We start from the raw sequence: 5,067 nt of genomic DNA on the forward strand, positions 1-5,067 counted from the left end.
GGATTAATTTGGAGGAGGAGGAAAACTGTGGATGGAGAGAAATGGCGCGAACCGATCCTCGGTTCAGCGTCGTCGCGTCGAAACGGGGTCCCTCGCTGCGTTCTTCGTTTGCCACCGCCACGCCGCGGCCATCCGCGCGCACAGGTGATGCTTCATGATCCACGTCCACCAGCTCGCTATCTCCACCAGCGGGATCGTAAATCCGTCCAAATTAATTCGGAGGGACGACACTCCTCCCGATTCGACCGCGCTACCGAACGATGGATCGTCCAATCGCTACGCCTTTTTCCCCCCGATCGTCTCTCACCCACGAGCTTCTCCGCTCCACCGGCTCGTTTCGTCCACGATCCTTCCTCTCCAACCACGCATCGCTGCGATCTACTTGGAGGGAGACGAGGGGGAACGGAAACGTGACGAGGATCGGGAAACGTATTTTAAAACGTTTGGCCGAATTTCGCCAATTTCGCTCTCCCTGTCTCTCTTTCGATGGATTATCGACTCGAGGGATGGGAATCTAATCGGAGGGCGATTGCAACCGCGTAATTCTTTCGTTTCGACGGCGCATAAACCCGATTAACAATTGAATCGCGGTCGAAGCGGGCCACCGTTAACGTCCACCCGCGAGTTGCTACCCTGTTCATAATTATCGGCGTGCCATCCTCGTGCTAGCTCCGCCGACCGATTATCAACGGGGTACAGGGATGTTTATCTTTAATGGGTGATCGATCAACGCCCTTCGATCCTTTCCCCCTTTGACGAGCGACGACCCCGTCGATCCTCGCCCTTTCCGAAATTTCATTCCAAATCTCTCGAATCTCGATTCGAACCGAGTTTCAATCGCTTTCGAATTTTCTTTCTCGAATTTTGCCCAAAAACGACTCGACACCGTAGAAAAATTAGTAGAGGGAAGAGAGAGGAGGAAACGTGGAAGAGCGGAAACTTTCACCGTGCAACCTTTTTTATTTACCGTGCGCGTTTCCCGATCCTCTCGAAACGACGGTGGTCGAAAGGGTGTTGCGCGGCGGACGAAGCGACGCGGGCCCCCCCCGATCGCTGGTTGTTCGCGGTCCGGAGTTGAACACCCGACTGATGGAAACGTACGCAGAAACTCGGTATAGCCGAGGGCGCAGGCGCTCCCGCTCCTCTCCGCGATCTTCCTCTCTCTTCCATTCAGGACCCGCTCGCCTATATCTATCCGCCTTCCCTCTTCTCCCGGAACCGCTATCCCCTTCGACGCTTTGTATTCCTCGTCGCTCGTCGCGTCGTGGAACGCGCGATCCGCCAACTTTTTCGAATCTCTTTCCGCTCGCGCCTACGTACCTACGTGCACGCGTCGCTTGGACCATGTCTCTACGTTTCGTCCATTCGAGTATCGTCTCGAGTAGGCGTCGAGGTTACGGCGTTGTTTTATATATATTCGTAAAAATTCGTTTCTTTTTTTTTCTTTCTTCTTTTTCTTTTTCTTTTTTGCGATCGGCTGCCGCTTCGCGGATCCTTTTTTTCGGAGGGATATTCATTAACCGAGGATTGGATCTCCTCTCGTCTTCCTTTGGCCGGCTCATATCGATCAACTATATCCAATATGAAAGTCTAGAGACCGGCCAATAATTTTATTTCGTCCCATCTACGTTGTATCTAATTTTCTCTCGTCCCTCCTCCCCGTCGGGTCTCGAGTTTCGATCGAAAGGAAAGAAGATGAGACGAGAGGATAATTTTATCGCGAATAATCGTCCGTTGTAACTCTTCCGATGTAGTGTGTTTCTAACGATCTTCTAATAGGAAGGAGAAGTGGCGAAGCGAACGCAGTTATGGCGTACGCCTAGAACGAATCCTCAATCTTACTCGAAGGGGCGCGTTCCTTAGCTCGTCTATCCCTGGTTAGTCCTGATTTCCCTCTTAGAGCGGATTAATTCCACTCTATACCATCACGTACATGTCCTCCACGTCTTACCTTTCTCCTTTCCTCCTGTCTAATTACCGAATTCCTCACCCCCCTTCCCTCGTCTAATGTAAATTTATCGAAAAGATATCGTAGCTATCATAAATCGGATTAAAATTATCCCTAGCTTTCCATCCCCTCCGGATGGAACCCCCGAAAACTCGATCCACTTCCGCAACGACGTTTAATCGGCAATATTACCGAGTTTCGATCGAAAGGGGGGTCCGATCGCACCCGAATGCACCGCGATCAAACGTCCCCTCCCTCTCTGTATACATCGCGTTCGTTTCGAATCGGTTTCAGCCGGAAGCTTCTTTCGGAAATTCATAATTAATCCCGTCAATGTCACGAGGTCGATTCGACCAGACGCGAAACACCATCGTCCCTGGGGGGAGAATGAATTTCAAATGGATTGGGGTGGAGGATTCGATCGTTATTTCGGGTCTGGTCCAACGAATTTATCGAAAATCATTAAAAAAAAAAATGAATATGCCGTTTTTGGAAGGGTTGAGAAACTTGGAGGGCAGATGATTTTTTTTTTTTTCCTCCGGTAGGAGAGTAATTACCGGTAGGACCGGTGGAATAATTATTATCGCGTCGTTAACGAAGAGAAACGGCGCACGCTCGTTTCCACGATGGTGTCTCGGATTACGAGGAGAATCGTCCCTTCTTTTTTCCCTCGCGATCTTTCAACGATCGAATTCGCGCCTTGCGAGAAGTAAGATGTATATAAAGTGATCCAATGGGCGATAATCGCTCGATTACGTGACGCGACAAGTATTAAACGGCACGCGTTTGAAATTCGCGATAGCACGAATGGGTACGAGACGTCTCGTGAAAGCATAAACGATGGGGTAATCGCGCGACTAGTATTGCAAACTTGTACCCTTTCAACCTTTCTTCGTGTAACAGGATGTTAACGTATTCATGACGTATTTGAAGAGTCGTGGAGGTCGAAATAAATGTTAAAGTTGATGGGAAGAAAACGTAAGTTCGGACGAATTATTCAATTTTGTAAACGATTAAACTTGGACGAAGCCGAACTTCTGTTAAATTTAACGTAACTCGATAAATAAATGGACATTTTTTGCGTTTATCTCGACTGTCAAGTATATTATACGAACATCCTTATAGCTAACAATGTAAGAGAAAAAAGAAAAAAAAGAACTTGGTTAATAAGCTACCTCTTTTATCCGTTTAATTTTGCTCGGAATTTTTGATTATCGAGAAAAATTATGAAAAAAAAAAAAAAAGATTCGCGCGAATGACGATTTTGCTCGAGCAAATTGCTAATATATTCCCGTGAAATACAAGTCGTTTCGAGCGGAAACGCTCGCAAAATACGCGAGTATCGCTCTTCTAAACGGCTAATTGCATTAACCCGATGAAATCGTGTTCCTAGAAACATTTGCAACCATTCGAGATCCTAGCGCTAAGACTCAAGTTCGTTCAAAGTTCGGAGATAGTTATTTTGATGAGATTTGTTGGAAATTTCGGCGGAGGGGGAGGGAATTCGAATCGATATTTTTCCGCGGAAAACCCTTCCCTTTAATACGAGGGGGGGGCGAATTCAACACAAACGATGCTCCATTGTGCGGCGTGCTAAACAACACTCAATTATCAGGAGAAATAGCGTGCGAAAGATGAACAAAGCCAACCGAGTATTCGCGAATTCATAGAGTGTTCTCATGAACGATTTTGTTCCCTGCGAACATATTATCCCGCTTTGTGAATGCGCGCGAGCGTACGCGCGCGCGTACGTGTACGCCGTAATTAGAATTTGCCAAATCGAGGCAAATCGTTGAATGTATCGACACGTATTTCCCGCGAAATTGATTTTTCGGTAAACTGATTGGATCGTAAATTCGATCCTGCCGCGCGACACAGCAAGCAGTTATTTTTTTTTTTTTTTTTCCTCCTTTTATTTTCAAACTCTCGTTCAACCCTGCGCGTATACGGATTAAAAAAAAAAAAAAAATAGGTCCTGGCCCCAATTTTCGAANCGGGGAATAAACGTCGTCCCCGTTTCTAACGACGTTCCAAAATTAGGTAAACTTTTAAAACTTTTATCGGTAATTTCTTCTTACCTCTCTTGTAAAATTAATTTCGAAGAAAATACTATCTATCCCGATATTCCATTGAAAGGCGGATCGGGATATTTTCGCATTCGAACGCGCGCAATTTCGATATGAAAATTAGAGGGTGGAGACGGGGGAGGATGAGGGTTAATTTATCCGGTGGTAACGACGAACACATCGGTCAGTCGCGTGACTGACACGCCCTTCGCCTCGGCGGGTTCAGGATCGTGGCGAGATTTAGACGTTTCCCAGAACGGACGTAACGGCGTTTCCACCCTTGAGATCGCGTCCACGGGGAAGGGTAAACGGCGAAATGGCAGCGCGATAACGAACAACATCGAGCCACGTTAACGCGATAAAAAAAAAAATAAAAAAGAACCGTGGGCGGGCAGGATCGCTCGCTTTAGGCATGCAATTTTATCCGGCGGAAATTAACGGGTAGGGACGACGATCGTTTACAGGTTTTGAGGAAACGATGGTTCGCGTGACGCTGCGCTCTAATCTCTCGCTCGAATAAATTGAAAATTATTCCTCTTCCCTTTTGGCTCGCTCGCGTCTTCTGCCCTCCTCTCGATCGAATCCTTTTCGCGGGTGGGGGGGAAAGAAATTCCGAAATTCTTACTTTTCCCTCCCTCCCCGATTATTCGAAAGCGGTCGCGCTTCGAGCGACAATATTCGAAACGGCGAGGTAGCGAGGCGAAAAGCCGGGCGGAAAATCGTTACGAGGGGCCCCCCTCGTGCGGGGGAGGCGTGTTTTCGGCGGGGCCGGTCGACTAGCGCGAAGCCGCATCGTTCAAACTGCCCTCGTCCACGCCCAGAGTGGCGATCTCGGCGTAATAACGATATCAGCAACGTTACGCGATACCTACCATTAGCTACGTCGCTCCAATATCGATTTTATTGACCTATCGGTGGCAGATGGAGAATATTTGGCGGATTCCCCTTCGAGGGAGGGGGGGCGATGAGGAGGAGGAGGGACTCGCCTCGTTCGACCGGTCTATTATAATTGAAAATTCTCGTCTCGAACGATTTTTCATAGATCGATCCCTT

The sequence above is a fragment of the Apis dorsata genome, unplaced genomic scaffold (genome assembly GCF_000469605.1).
Source record: "Apis dorsata unplaced genomic scaffold, Apis dorsata 1.3 scaffold_683, whole genome shotgun sequence".
Classification (NCBI taxonomy): Eukaryota; Metazoa; Arthropoda; class Insecta; order Hymenoptera; family Apidae; genus Apis; species Apis dorsata.